Source organism: Schistocerca americana, chromosome 1 (assembly GCF_021461395.2).
Source record: "Schistocerca americana isolate TAMUIC-IGC-003095 chromosome 1, iqSchAmer2.1, whole genome shotgun sequence".
In the NCBI taxonomy this organism is placed as follows: domain Eukaryota; kingdom Metazoa; phylum Arthropoda; class Insecta; order Orthoptera; family Acrididae; genus Schistocerca; species Schistocerca americana.
Window position 1 is genome coordinate 219,975,980 of NC_060119.1, and position 17,080 is coordinate 219,993,059.

The following is a 17,080-nucleotide window of genomic DNA, read 5'->3' on the forward strand; positions in this document are numbered from 1 at the left end:
GCAGATTAAAACTGTGTATCGGGCCGAGACTCGAACTCGGGACCTTTGCATTTCGCGGGCAAGCGCTCTACCAACCGAACCACCCAAGCAAGACTCACGCCCCCTCCTCACAGCTTTACTTCTCCCAGTACCTCGTCTCCTACCTTCCGAACTTTACAGAAGCTCTCCTGCGAACCTCCCAGAACTAGCACTCCTGAAAGAAAGGATATGGCGGAGAAATGGCTTAGCCACAGCCTGGAGGATGTTTCCAGAATGAGATTTTCACTCTGCAGTGGAGTGTGCGCTGATATGAAACTTCCTGGCAGATTAAAACTGTGTGCCGGGCCGAGACTCGAACTCGGGACCTTTGCAAAGGTACCGTAGTGCCCTTACAGCCAAATAACGGATCTGTCTTTCCGATGTCTCAAGTGGTCGGCCCTATCCTGGTCTTCGGGATACAGTTTCAACTCTATAAACAGTGGACCTATCCGATAAACAACAGAACGCTAGACATGAAGCCATCGGCGCAAATCGGTTTGCGACTGTCCAGCCTCCGTTCTTCCTATAGCCTCCACCGCAAAGAGTCTGCTAGGTATCTTCTCTGTGTCATACTGCACCACCTGTGACCGTGCACACAGCGATTGTAGATGTGGAACTACCCGGCAAACACTACTTCGCTCGAAAGGTGACCTGACATCATCGTTGACGTGATTATCCGTTGACCGAAATGCCATATTCCATGCAGAAAACGATACGTATGGACATCTGTTGACAGCTTAAATGATTATACACTACTGGTCATTAAAATTGCTACACCGAGAAGAAATGCAGATGATAAACGGGTATTCATTGGACAAATATGTTATACTAGAACTGACATGCGATTACATTTTCACATAATTTGGGTGCATAGATCCCGAGAAATCAGTACCCAGAACAACCACCTCTGGCTGTAATAACGGCCTTGATACGTCTGGGCATTGAGTCAAACAGAGCTTGGATGGCGTGTACAGGTACAGCTGCCCGTGCAGCTTCAACGCGATACCACAGTTCATCAAGAGTAGTGCACCCAGAAAGGCCCGTACAGGACGTGCAACATGCGGTCATGCATTATCCCGCTGTAATGTAAGATTTCACAAGGATCGAATGAAGGGTAGAGCCACAAGTCGTAACACATCTGAAATGTAACGTCCACTGTTCAAAGTGCCGTCAATGAGAACAAGAGGTGACCGAGACGTGTAACCAATGGCTGCGTGATACGCCAGTATGGCGACGACGAATACACGCTTCCAATGTGTGTTCACCGCGATGTCACCAAACACGGACGCGACCATCATGATGCTTTAAACAGAACCAGGATTCATCCGAAAAAATTACGATTTGCCATTCGTGCACCCAGGTTCGTCGTTGAGTACACCATCAGAGGCGCTCCTGTCTGTGATGCAGCGTCAAGGGTAACCGCAGTCATGGTCTCCGAGCAGATAGTCCACGCTGCTGGAAACGTCGTCGAACTGTTCGTGCAGATGGTTGTTGTCTTGTAAACGTCCCCATCCGTTGACTCAGGGATCGAGACGTGGCTGCACGATCCGTTACAGCCATGCGAATAAGATGCCTGTCACCTCGACTGCTAGTGATACGAGGCCGTTGGGATCCAGCACGGCGATCCGTATTACCCTCCTGAACCCACCTATTCCATATTCTGCTAACAGTCATTGGATCTCGAACAAGGCAAGCAGCAGTGTCGCGATAGATAAGCCGCAATTGCGATAGGCTACAATTCGACTTTTATCAACGTCGGAAACGTGATGGTACGCGTTTCTCCTGCGTACACGAGGCATCACAACAACGTTTCACCAGGCAACGCCGGTCAACTGCTGTTTGTTTATGAGGAATCGGTTGGAAACTTCCCTCATATCAGCACGTTGTAGGTGTCGCCACCGGCGCCAACTTTGTGAGAGTGCTCTGAAAAGCGAATCATTTGCATATCACAGCATCTTCTTCCTGTCGGTTAAATTTCGCGTCTGTAGCACGTCATCTTCGTGGTGTAGCAATTTTAATGGCTAGTAGTGTATCTTTTAATGTTTTGAACATGGCTGTGCTCAGCAACCGTAATTAATTACAATGTAACAGACTTTCAGCCAACCGGTTGCGAAGGGAATTTAAAATTCTTTAACTAGTTTTCAACGCCAACTAGGGGAGCCTTCTTCAGAAGAAACTGTTACCTTACCTAACGATATCACAGGAAGGTACATTAATAGCAGGTAGGCATAGAACAACTACTTAATTTTTTACAAGTTAAATTGCATAAAAATACTCACATGTGGTTAAAAGAAAAAGATGAGCGACATCACTCTAGTCAAGAGGTTAAAACCACAGCTAAAACATTTTCCATCTGGATTCATAACAGATATAGTCAAAATTTAAAAAAAACGTATAAACATGCCTCTAATGGCACTATAGTGGTGTAGGCCACGAGTAAGTAACAGCAAATGTGCGAGCAACATGAACGTGATCATATCGCGCTGTCTGTTAGTAGAATTTATAAAAGCTTAACAATATCTACAACAATTAATATAATAGTGATTAACAGATTAATAAGATGTGAATTATACAAGCAAGGGAGAGGAAAACAGTATTTAAGGGCTTACAAGGAAACAGATAAGCAACTTTAGCTGTCAAACATCTTTTAGTAGCGGCTTTAAGCCATTTAAAAAATTTATATTACGCTACTGCAGTTGTTCATCTAATATGAGCCCCTCCTTCAGAGAAAAATGTTTGAAGATCTGTAACTCTTCCAAAATATTTAGTCTAAAAACTTTTCTTTCTCAGTACAAAATTCCGATGAATTTCCATAGGCTTGTGGTTAGTAATCAACAGGTGGCTGGAAAAGGTTGAGTTATGAATGTTAGAACCATTATTCCCTAAAAGATGCTCTTTGTATCTGGTAGAGAAAGTACGACCTGTTTGGCCTATGTAATAGGCTTTGCATGTGTCACAACTGATTTCATAGGTTCCTGAGTTCTGGAGGGAAGACCGTTATGATTTTAAATTACGCATAAGGTTGCTATGTAAGGTGTTGTTAGTAGAAAAGGCTACATTGCAATTATATTTGTTCCTGAATAATCGCTGGATCCTATAAGATACTGGCTCTGTATACGGATTGGAAAAATATTTTTTTCTTTTCGTCAACTTCATTAAGAGAAGTGCTGAGACTAGTAATTCTGGCTTCCGTCTTATTTCTGAAAATTTTATCTACTATAGTCGGCTTATATTCGTTATTAACTGCAATAGTTTTTAACAGATTTATCTCAGTTGCAAGATTTTCGGCATACAGTGGTGTGGAAACAGCTCTATGGATGGCTGAGTGAAAAAAGGCTTTTCTGTGGGATTCAGGATGCGTTGAAGAGGCTGGTATAATCTGGTCAGTGTACGTCTCTTTGCGAAAACTGTTAAAGGCTATTCTATCGTCAGTTGTCGTTAATGTTAAATCCAAGTAGTTCATTTTCGCGCTCACAGGTGAACGTGATTTTTTCGTGCAGTTCATTAAAGATTTTAAACCGATGGTCAGTACCGGACTTTAGGGCATTTGTAAATAATCAAAATGTCATCAACGTATCGGCAATAAGATAAAATACCTGATGTTGAAGCTGAAAAATTTTTAATGAAATTTTCTTCTAAGGAATTTATGAAGATACCGGCTAGGAGACTTGCTCACGGATTGCCCATAGCGAGTCCACCATGTATAACTGTCCATTAAATTCTAAATAATTATATTTCAACACGATATGTAGTAAATTGATGACATCTATAATTTTCTCGTCAGTAATGTCTTTTCAGAAAAATTGTTAATTTTTTTTTAGACAATATCTAAGGTCGTGCGTACAGGTACATTCGTATACAAATTCTTAATATCAAACTAAATCATCTTGCTATCTTCGTCACATTTCAAATATTTGATTTTATGGACTAAGTTCTGGCTATTGTATACTGAATAATTATTTTGAAAAACAAAGGATTTTTTTAATATATCGTGAAGAAACTTTGCTAAGGTAGGGTAGGCACTATTCATGCTATTCAAAATGGGACAGGGGGTGGTGAGGGGAGGGGGGGGGGGGAATCATCATGATCCGAGCCCTGCCGATCTTGTCTCCAACCAACCTGAAGCTGACCGCCTCCGTACTTTCCTGTCGCTACAGCCATTTTCACAAGAGGAGGGGGTATAGTTGGAAAATGCCGGGAGATATAACAAGATTTCAGTTGGGTTCCATCATGGTCAGGGAGGGCTTCTGAAATCAGATATTCTACTGTAAGGCGTACACCAGGACTGATATAACTGTAGACTTAATCACAATTTGGTAATGATGAAGAGTAGGTTGAAGTTTAAAGAAGTGGGATACAGAAGAGCTAAGAAATAAAGAGACACGCTTGAAGTCCTCTAAGGCTATAGATGCAACGATAGTGAATAGCTCAGTAAGCAGTTCGGTTGGAGAGGAATGGACATCTTTAAAAAGCGCAATTACAGAAGTTGAAAAGAAAAACGTGGGTACAAGGGAGGTAACTATGAAGAACCAGTGGGTAACAGACGAAATACTTCAGCTGTTCGACGAAAGAAGGAAGTACAAAAATGTTTAGGGAAATTCAGGAATACAGAAATACAGATCACTTAGAAATCAAATAAATAGGAAATGCAGGGGAGCTGAAGTGAGATGGCTGTGTGACAAATGTGAAGAAATCGAAACACAAATTATCATCGGAAGGATTGACTCAGCATATAGGAAAGTCAAACCAAACTTCGTGAAATTAAAAGCAAGCACGAAAACATTAAGAATGCAGTGGGAATTGCACTGTTAAATGCAGAGGAGAAAGCGGATAGGAGGAAAGAATACACTGAGCACCTCGATGAAAGGGAGGACTTATCTGATGACCTGATAATAGAAGCAACAGGAGTCGATGTGGAAAAGAGAGGGGATTCATTAATAGACGTAGAATTTAAATGAACTCTGGAACAGAAGGGATACATAACAGTCCATCGAAATTTCTTAAATCTGTGGAGGAAGTGGCACCAAAACGACTATCGAGTTTGGTGTGTGGAATGCACGAGATTGGCGATACAGAATGGCGATATACCATCAAAATTTCGTAAAAACGTCTTCCACACAATTTCTAAGGTTGCAAGAGTTGACAAGTGTGAGAATACCACACAGTCAGCTTAACAGCTTATGAATCCAAGTTGCTAACAAGAACAATGTACAGAAGAATGGTTAAGAAAATTGAGGAGTTTGGCTTTATAAAAGGTGAAGGTACCAGAGAAGAAGTTGTGACGTTGTGGTTGATAATGGAATCAAGACTGAGGAAAAATCAAGACACATTCGTAGGACAGATGTTCTAAATCCAGAGAGAAACAGGGGTAATCTATAGAGAAAGACGGGTAATATGCAGTATTTGCAAGAACCGAGAGGGAGCAATGACACTGGAAGACCAAGTATGATGTGCACGGATTAAAAAGGGTGTAAGACAGGGATGTAGTCTTTCGCACATACTGTTCAATCTGTACACCAAAGACGCTATGACGGAATTAAAAGTTCGACAGTGGGATTAAAATTCAAGATGAAAGGATATCAATGTCAAGATTCACTGATGACAACGGTATCCTGAGTGAATGCGAAGAAAAATTACGGGATCTCTTGAACTAAATGAACAGTCTATTGAGTGAAGAATGTGGATCGAGAGTAAATTGAAGAAAGACTGAAGTAATGAGAAGCAGGAGAAATGCGTACACTGAGAAACTTAACATCGTAATTGGTATAAGTTGAAGATGGAGGGGAGAGACAGGAAGTGAAAAGGAAGGAACCGATATCAATTGCATCGGAACCTTATGGGCATAAGCGGCGACGAGTGAAAACGTTTGCCAGAGCGGGACTCCAATCCGAGATCTCCTTCTTCTTAGGCAGTTGCGTTGTTGCGTTAACTACTGCGTCATCAGGACACAGTGTTTATCGCAAGTGATCGGATTATTGTGGCACGCTCGCCTGCCGACTAACATTCGCACCTAGCGCCACCTGTCCGCAGCCCCCATCCGTGTCGTCTATGCTCGCTACTTTGAGAGTCTCGCAGGAGGTCGAAGGTAACTGTGCATCCTCACTGAAGGTGGTGGATTCATTTCCCATCGAGACGAATCAGTTACATGAATATGTGGTGTCCGATATTTCAGACATGGCCAAAGAACAAAGCCCACACATACTTACACTGAAACCGCGCGGGATTAGCAGAGCGGTCTCAGGCGCTGCAGTCACGGACTGTGCGGCTGGTCCCGGCGGAGGTTCGAGTCCTCCCTCGGGCTTGGGTGTGTGTGTTTGTCCTTAGGATAATTTAGGTTAAGTAGTGTGTTAGCTTAAGGACTGATGACCTTAGCAGTTAAGTCCCATAAGATTTCACACACATTTGAACATTTCTTACACTAAAGCGCCAAAGAAACTGGTATAGGCATGTGTGTTCAAATACAGAGATATGTAAACAGGCAGAATACGGGGCTGCGGTCGGCAAAGCCTATATAAGACAACAAGTGTCTGGCGCAGTTGTTTGATCGGTTACTGCTGCTGCAATGGCTGGTTATCAACATTTAAGTGAGTTTGAACGTGGTGTTATAATCGGCGGACGAGCGATGAGAGACAGCATCTCAGAGATCAACTGGGGTGTACCATGAATATCAAGAATCCGGTAGATCATCAAATCTCCGACATCGCTGCGGCCGCAAAAAGACCCTGCAAAAACCGGACCGACGAGTGATGAGAATCGTTCATCATGACAGAAGTGCAGCCCTTCGCCAAACTGCTAAAAAGAGTTCAATGCTGAGTGTCAGCGTGCGAACCATTCAACGAAAATTCATCGATATGGGCTTTCGGAGGCGAAGGCCCACTAGTGTACTCTTGATGACTGCACAACACAAAGGTTTAGGCCCATCAACGACGGCATTGGACTGTTGATGACTCGAAACATGTTGCCTGAATGGACGAGTCTCGTTTCGAATTTTATCGAGCGGATAGACGTGTACAGGTATGGAGACAACCTCATGAATCCATGGACCCTCCATGTCAGCAGGGGACTGCTCAAGCTGGTGGAGGCTCTGTAGTGGTGTGGGGTGTGTGCATTTGGAGTGATGTGAAACCCCTGATACGTCTATATACGACTCTGACAGGTAACACGTACGTGAACCTCCTGCCTGATCTCCTGCATCCATTCATGGCCATTGTGCATTCCGACGGACTTGGACAATTCGAACAGGACAATGCGACACGCCACACGTCCACAACTGCTACAGAGTGGTTCCAGGAACACTGTTCTGAGTTTAAACACCCTCCCGCTGGCCACCAAACTCGCCAGACGTGAACATTATTGAGCATATCTGGGATGCCTTGCAACGTGCTGTTCAGGGGAGAACTGCACCCTCGTGTACTCTTACGGATTTATGGACAGCCCCACAGGATTCAAGATGTTAATTCTCTCCGGCACTAATGCAGACATTAGTCGAGTCCATGACACGTCGTGTTGCGGCACTTCTGCGTGCTCGAGGGGTCACTACACGATATTAGTTTTGTGTAGCAATTTCTTTGGCTCTTCAGTGTACAATCTCAATTGGTGATCACGAAGTAGATGAAGTTAAGGAATTCTGCTAAATAGGCAGCAAAATAATTCATGACAGACGGAGCAAGGACATAAAAAGCAGACTAGAACTGACAAAAAGCGCATTCCTGGCCAAGAGACGTCTACTAGTATCAAACATAGGCCTTAATTTAAGGAAGAAATTCCTGAGACTGTACGTTTGGAGCACAGCATTATATGCCAGTGGGACATGGATTGTGGGAACCGGAACACAAGAGAGCGATGGCATTTGAGATGTTGTCCTAGAGAAGAATGTTGAAAACTAGGTGAACTGGTAAGGAATAAGGAGGTTCTCTGCAGAATCGGAGAGGAAAGGAATATATGGAAAACACTGACAAGAAAAAGGGAGAAAATGTTAGGACATTTGAAGACATCAGGGAATAATTTCCGTGTATTTGAGGGAGCTGTATAGGGTAGAGATGCTCCAGGGAGGGTCGGACAATCAAAGATGGCTAAGCTACAACTCTTTGAGATTCGACAATAGCTCACAGTCATACATTAATGCAACTCAGAATACATCTACGACTCAGAAAAATCAGACACATCTAAGGGGACAACAGTATTTCAATATCTTTAAAACTACAGAAATTAATATTTCACAGTGAATAAACATTTACACACTGAACATCTCAATTAACAACATTTAATTGCTTCATGCAATTTCAACAAACGATATCTCAGATGATACCATTGCACTATAGCCATCATCTTTGAAAGCTACGTATCTTCATCTACCGTATTTTATTTCTTGAATAGCTGTTACCCACTGTTTCACTCACATGTAATCAGTTTTGTTTGAACGAGTGATGGTGAGTAAGTAAGCTAGCAATTTTACGAGATGTCTGTGTATCTCATGGTGGAAAGACGTATGTGTAAATAAAGTATGTAGTGCCGATAAGTAGGTACATAATGCTTGTGTTTCTACTATTTTTCAGTATGTCGATTCTGAAAGCAGTCACTATATTTTTTATTTGTATTTTAAAAAATCCCTCAATTCATTTCATTTGTGCAGAAGTTGAATTTCTAGGGTTTCCTGTGGCTCACCTAGTTCTGACCGTGGGATTTTCCCATTGGGGCAACACATACCAACCGTTTCCACATTTCAGTTCAATGCAGTAAGGCGCCAACATTTGTGATCCCTCCCTATGTGATGACTAATTTATTATTAACATAGTCAATTAATAGATAACATAGTCAATTAATAGATCATAATCAAATGCAGACTCTTCAAAAGCCACCCACATTCCCCATGTAAAGATATGACTCTCTGCTTGCTGTGTAGCCCCTAAATGACGCTATCGTTGAGAGTCTTCAACAGTCTCAGAAGCTGAAAGAGAGGCGTGACACTCGACGTCTGAAATGTGATGGGTTTGTAACTGTTCTGCTGTCTCTGTAGTCCTTAACGGTCGCATGCAGTTGTGCACCCAAGTTCCGACTGACGTGAGATTTATTCGATTGGAATAACTATTGCAGTTTGAGCTTTCTTCCAACTATGCGCTAAAGATTGATTTCAGTTTGCGAGGCTTATACTCGTAGTAATCGTTTTAAATATGGGTCTCGGGCTTACTGTATGATTTTATTGTTGTATCTCCACCAGAACTCTCTGCAATGCCAAGTAATGTAGCAACTCCATACCGTAAACCATGCACTCAACGACTTTAGATTTGCTCAGTCACTAAATAATCTGTAAACACTAAAAGTTGCCGAACATAGCGCCAGCGTCGTCTACATACTACTCATGTAAGCTATACTATATTTAAAACTGTTAATAATGTCCAAAAAGGTAAAGCTTTCTAAAGTAGCCTATGCTCTTCTCGGGGCTCAAAATATCTCTATACCAAATTTCACCGAAATCGATTCAGCGGTAGAGTCGTAAAAATGTAACATTGGTATTAGTATGCAGTATGGATTAAACACACTGAGAATTGAATAAGCGTTGTAGTGATTAGATTGAATCATATTACATAGAACATATCAACCAATAAAATCATTTTCACAAATATGATGAAGTTCAAAGTCAAAGAGTAAATAACTGTTTCAAAGAGCGATTAATGTTCGATATTTCACGTTGTGTTCTTCAAATCAATGTTGTACTGCACAGTTTCTAAAGCAGCCTATCTTTTACCTCACCGTTCAAGCTATCTCCATACCAAATTTTATGAACTCAATTCAGCAGTTTAGTTATGAAAGCGTAGCAGACAGAGTTATTTTTTCATTTATAACATTAGTGTGGATTAATTACATCTTTTTTATTAAACAAACGTTTGGCATAACATCATATTCTCCACATTTACAGAGCAAATGAACACTGCATCAATACGCCATATTTTATCGTACTTTGGCATTTATTTAATGAAGTTTTCCATTTTCTCAGCAACTTTATTCAAATGTTGCTTGCTATTAAAAGCCTGTGGTAATTTAAAAGTGGTCAATCGCAATAGCGGACGCCACAGTTGAAAAGAGAACGAAAAGAGACTTCTGTCAAGAAGCCATAAATAATTGTTTAAACAAAATATAATGACAATTCGTTGTCATCTAACGTGAGCGCACTTGTGGATGAATACTAGCTTTTTTATTTATGAAGAAACCCCATTTGCAATTACTGTATGTGATCTGAGTGTGACCGAATATTTCTTTATTTACATATTGTTGTAATATATTAATTTAGTTTGGGAAGTTGTCATGATGAGTATAATCCTGTTTTTAGAATGTAAGAGCGATGTATTGTCTGATGGGGACAGCCTTAAGCACGGAACTCGGCATTTTTCATCTTGTGAAGATGCAGTGAAGCAGATGATTTTATGTGTCTGGCCGTCTCGTGCCTGATGCAGGTGCAAATTGATAAATATTCCTGCTTTATTCTTTTAACACTTTAACAATTACAAGTATAAAATTTGGTTTAACCTTTCATTTTGTATGTTGTAGAAGTACAGTGTGTCTACATGGTGACAGTTACTGAACTATATGAAATAAAATCGCTATGACTTCTGAACGGTTTGCGTTAGGACTTTCGAACTACACGTTTGGCCGCGGGGCATGATGGGAATTAGTATGCCCATGCCCATGTGCCTTGTTGTTGTCGGCCATTTGCAGGTGAAAATATCACGGAACAGCACGTTTGGGAGACTAGGAATCCGCATTTCGCGATCGAGAACTCTCTTCACCATCAACGGTTGACTGTGGTGTGCAATATCCAGTCACGAAATAATCAGAGCGATATTCCTTGAGGACACGGTGACTACCGAACGGTACGCGAAGGTTCTGGAAGGTGATTTCATCCCCATTAGCCAGAGTGACCCTGATTTCGACAAGATGTGGCTCATGCAAGACGGAGCTCGACGCCATCGTAGCAGGTGAGTGTTTGGTGTCCTGGAGGAGCACTTTGAGGACCGCATTCTGGTTCTGCGTTACCTAGAGGCCACTGGCATGGGCTTCGATTGCCCACGATGAAAAATGGCTCTGAGCACTATGGGACTTAACTGCTGAAGTCATCAGTCGCCTAGAACTTAGAACTACTTAAACCTAACTAACCTAAGGACATCACACACATTCATGCCCGAGGCAGGATTCGAACCTGCGACCGCAGCAGTCGCGCGGTTCCAGGCTGAAGCGCCTAGAACCGCTCGGCCACTCCGGCCGGCCGCCCACGATGACTGGGTGTTTGTGTTGTCCTCATCATTTCATCACAATCCAGGAAAGTGGCGAAACTGAACTGAGCAAAGGTTCGTAAATTGTACGGGCGCTTATAACCGCGCTGTTGAGCGCCCCACAAACGAAACATCATCATCATCATCATCGATTGCCCACCATATTCTCCGGATCTGAACACATGCGACTCCTTTTTGTGGGGCTATATTAAGGTGTACGGCAATAACTCCAAAACCACTGCTGAGTTCAAAACAGCCATTCAGGAGGTCATCAACAGCATCTTCACTTCAGTGAACATTGCCGAATTTCGCTATTCGTCTGCGCTACGTCATCGCCAAATAATGGCAGGCATATCGCACACGTCATAACCTAAATCCGTATGTCTGTAGCGACGTTTACATGTAGAATAAAATGTGTGCACGCCGTAGTTTGTAACTAATTTACGTTTTTTTTTTCTTACAGTTCAACAATTGTCACCCTGTATAAAATAACAACTAACGTAACTCAATATGTAAGATAAAAATTATTTTCACACCATTACAAATTACAAAGTATTGAAATTTTTATCACATAGAGGCCACAATATACTAATTATTAGGTTCAAGTTTTATTTCGACGCCTATTAAAGTTTTTGTGTTGTTATATTTCAGAATACTAGTAAAAAAGATTACAGACCATGACATTCAGGTCCCCTTAAATAACATGTGGTTAAAACGTCGCCTTGTTTCATCCATTTACTGATCGATAAACTCTCCGAGAGCAGTCCTCTAAGACTTTAATGTGGGTTTGGTATTGTGTAGGGTGAACCGCACCATCTTGTTGAGTTTTTCGTCGACTTCTAGCTCTCGTAGTATTCCAAAGTATGTATCCGCTCTCTGGGTCGTTTCTTGCTGTATTAGACTGTGGTCTTAATGTTTTGTGTCTATTCAACACCGACTCTAGATTCTCTGAAATCTGCTTGATATTCCCGTAAATCACTGTCCAGCTGTCAGTATTCGGATACTATCTATTGACGGAAAATTTTATTTATCTGAAAGCGAAAGGCAGATGTCGCAGGCGTTCATACGCGAAGCACAGCCTCGCCGACAATCAAGATAAATCCGAGCAGATAACGTGAAATATTATCTTTCAACTCTCTGTATAACCCAGAGTAAACATAAACAACACCAATCATACCTCAAAAAGAACGTCAAAACTTGCGCCTAACACATGACCTCCGCGACACTTTGGTACAAGTAAGTAACCTACAAAATTTCTAAGCTTTGTTATGAGTTATAAATGTGAAATTTATCCTATATCCACATGTTCCCCAGGGCGATATTAGTAAAGAACGATAACACTCTTCAAACACTGGAAAAAACACTTAGCGACTATCTTTATCTTCGTTTAATTTCGTAATTGCTCTCTCTACTTATCGTCTCAGATTCCCATGAGACGACCGATCAAGTGCTAAACCGATACATATGATCAGTTCTGCGTCTCCCCCACTTTAAACACTGTATGATAATTATTCATTACACGAATATTCTTCGTATTTCCGCGAATCTCACAATAAAAAAGTCACGTTTAAGTTAAACAAACACCAAGTGCAGAAATACTAGCAACGAATGCCAAGAAACACTCCATAGCTATGTTTGACCACAGTTAAATTAGGAAGCATCTAACTATACCCTCATTCCATCCTACATTCACTTTTCCTACTATTTGTTGTTGTATACAGGATGGTCCATTGATCGAGACCGGGTTAAATATCTCACGAGACAAGCGTCAAACGAAAAAACTACAAAGAACGAAACTTGTCTAGCTTGAAGGGGGAAACCAGATGGCACTATGGTTGGCCCGCTAGATGGCGCTGCCATGGGTCAAACGGATATCAACTGTGTTTTTTTAAATAGGAACCCCCATTTTTTATTACGTATTCGTGTAGTACGTAAAGAAATATGAATGTTTTAGTTGGACCACTTTTTTCGCTTTGTGATAGATGGCGCTGTAATAGTCACATACATATGGCTCACAATTTTAGACGAACAGTTGGTAACAGGTAGATTTTTTAAATTAAAATACAGGACGTAGGTACGTTGCACATTTTATTTCGGTTGTTCCAATGTGATACACGTACCTTTGTGAACTTATCATTTCTGAGAATCATGCTGTTACAGCGTGATTACCTGTAAATACCACATTAATGCAATAAAAGCTGAAAATGATGTCCGTCAACCTCAATGCATTTGGCAATATGTGTAACGACATTCCTCCCAACAACGAGTAGTTCACCTTCCGTAATGTTCGCACATGTTGTCAGGCGTTGTCGGAGGATCACGATAGCAAATATCCTTCAACTTTCCCCACAGAAAGAGATCTGGGGACGTCAAATCCGGTGAACAAGCGGGCCATGGTATGGTGCTTCGACGACCAATCCACCTGCCATGAAATATGCTATTCAACAGCGCTACAACCGCACGCGAGCTATGTTGCCGGACATCCATCACGTTGGAATTACATCGCCATTCTGTCGTGCAGTGAAACACCTTTTAGTAACATCGGTAGAACATTACGTAGGAAATCAGCATACATTGCACCATTTAGATTGCCATCGATAAAATGGGGGCCAATTATCCTTCCTCCCATAATGCCGCACCATACATTAACCCGTCAAGGTCGCTGATGGTGCAGTTGTCACAGCCATCGTGAATTTTCCTTTGCCCAACAGTGCATATTATGCCGGTTTACGTTACCGCTGTTGGTGAATGACGCTTCGTCGCTAAACAGAACGCGTGCAAAAAATCTGTCATCGTCCCGCAATTTCTCTTGTGCCCAGTGGCAGAGCTGTACACGACGTTCAAAGTCGTCGCCATGTAATTCCTGGTGCATAGAAATATGATACGGGTGCAATCGATGTTGATGTAGCATTCTCAACAGCGACGTTTTTGAGATTCCCGATTCTCGCGCAATTTGTCTGCTACCGTGCGGATTAGCCGCGACAGCAACTAAAACACCTACTTGGGCATCAATATTTGTTGCAGGTCGTGGTTGACGTTTCACATGTGGCTGAACACTTCCTGTTTCCTCAAATAACGTAACTATCCGGCGAACGGTCCGGACACTTGGATGAGGTCGTCCAGGATACCGAGCAGCATACATAGCACACGAATATCCATACATCAACACGATATCGACCTTTTTCGCAATCGGTAAACGGTCCATTTTAACACGGGTAATGTATCACGGAGCAAATACCGTCCACACTAGCGGAATGTTACGTGATACCATGTACTTATACGTTTGTGACTATTACAGCGCAATCTATCACAAAGCGAAAAATGTGGTCCAACTAAAACATTCATATTTCTTTACATACTACACGAATATGGGGACTCCTATTTAAAAAAACGCAGCTCATATCCGTTTGACCTATGGCAGCGCCATCTAGCGGGCCAACCATAGCGCCATCTGGTTTCCCCCTTCAAGCTAGACGAGTTTCATTCTTTGTAGTTTTTTCGTTTGATGCTTATTTCGTGAGATATTTGGCCCGGTCACTATCAATGGATCACCCTGTGTATGTGTCACCAGTGTAATCGTTTGATGAAAGAACCAATAACTTTTTATGTTTCATTCAATTTTTTTCTTGGAACGTTAACAGCGTTTTATTATTTCTCTACGTAGACCAAATACAAGAAAAACCATACTCGAAAAAAAGTTTATTATAAACATAGTGAAACACAATTTCCTCGTTATCATCTATGACACATTCCGTCTCTCTTCGTAGGACGAATACGAACACTTAGTGAACCTTGATATCAATCGCCGAGAAACTAATTTTTGTGCATCATTCTATACACTGACGCAAAAAATCGCAATCCCCAAAAAAATTAATAATGTACATTAATTAGATTTCGGGAATGCATTTGTCTAGCTGACTTATTTAATTGGTTATCATTGCGAAATCACAAGTTAATGTAAGCTCAAGATAAGCCATTGCAAACGTGAAATAGTGCATTAATAATCTGTGTAGACGTCCGAATGTTGAATGCAAGCATGCAAAAGTGCGTGCACTGTGTTGTACACGTGCCTGATTTAGGTTTGTGGGATGGAGTTCTATGCCTGTGGCACTTGGCCGGACTGTACAGGGACGGTAAATGTTGGTTGTGAATGACGCTGGAGTTGTCGTCCTATGACGTCCCATACGTGCTCGATTGGAGACGCATCTGGCGATCGAGCAAGCGAAGGCAAGATGCTGACACTCTGCAGTCAAGTTGGGATACAACAGCAGTATTTGGATGAGCGTTATCCTGTTGGAAAACATTACATGGAATGCTATTCATGAATGGCAGCACAACATGTCGAATCACCAGTTTGATGTACGGTAGAAATTTGCAGTCACGGTGCGTGGGATAACTGCGAGAGTGCTCCTGCAGTCATATGAAATCGCAGCTCAGACCATGACTCTAGGTGTAGGTCCAGTGCGGCTAGCACGCCGACAGGGTGGATGCAGGCCCTCACCTGCCCTCCTTAAAGCCATGTAGTTGGCTATTTGCTGGTCTTGCACTCACGTGGAGTCGTTACCTTACACAGAAATCCAGTTGTATAACCCACTAGCATATTTGCCAAGGAACGTTCAAATATGTTTAACGTCCATCCCAGAGAAAATGACAGTAGTGTAGGTCGACATTATACTGATAAGAAAACAACAGGTTACACTGAATATGGCATCTATTACTCCCTGAAAAACGATATTTATCGGCTCTAGGGAGCTATGCTCATGTTTTCTCATGTTTTTCCCAGTCATTTAGTTGGTGTGATGTATTTGTGAATTTACACTACTAGCCATTAAATGAGCTACACCACGAAGGTGACGTGCTACAGACGCGAAATTTAACCGACAGGAAGAAGATGCTGTGATATGCAAATGATTAGCTTTTCAGAGCATTCACACAAGGTTGGCGTCGGTGGCGACACCTACAATGTGCTGACATAAGGAAAGTTTCCAACCGATTTATCATACACAAACAGCAGTTGACCGGCGTTGCCTGCTGAAACGTTGTTGTGATGCCTCGTGTAAGGAGGAGAAATGCGTACCATCACGTTTCCGACTTTGATAAAGGTCGGGTTTTAGCCTATTGCGATTGCGGTTTACCGTATCATGACATTGGTGCTCGCGTTGGTCGAGATACAATGACTGTTAGCAGAATATTGAATCGGTGGGTTCAGGAGGGTAATACGGAACGCCGTGCTGGATCCCAACGGCCTCGTATCACTAGCAGTCGAGATGACAGGCATCTTATCCGCAAGGCTGTAACGGATCGTGCAGCCACGTCCCGATCCCTGAGTCAACAGATGGGGACGTTTGCAAGAGACAACAACCATCTGCACGAACAGTTCGACGACGTTTGCAGCAGCATGGACTATCAGCTCGGAGACCATGGCTGCGGTTACCCTTGACGCTGCATCACAGACAGGAGCGCCTGCAATGGTGTACTCAACGACGAACCTGGGTGCACGAATGGCAAAACGTCATTTTTTCGGATGAATCCAGGTTCTGTTTACAGCATCATGACGGTCGCATCCGTGTTTGGCGACATCGCGGTGAACACACATTGGAAGCGTGTATTCGTCATCGCCATACTGGCGTATCACCCGGCGTGATGGTATGGGGTGCCATTGGTTACACGTCTCGGTCACCTCTTGTTCGCACTGACGGCACTTTGAACAGTGGACGCTACATTTCAGATGTGTTACGACCCGTGGCTCTACCCTTCATTCGATACCATTGGTATTTTTAGCAGTAAGCCTTAAA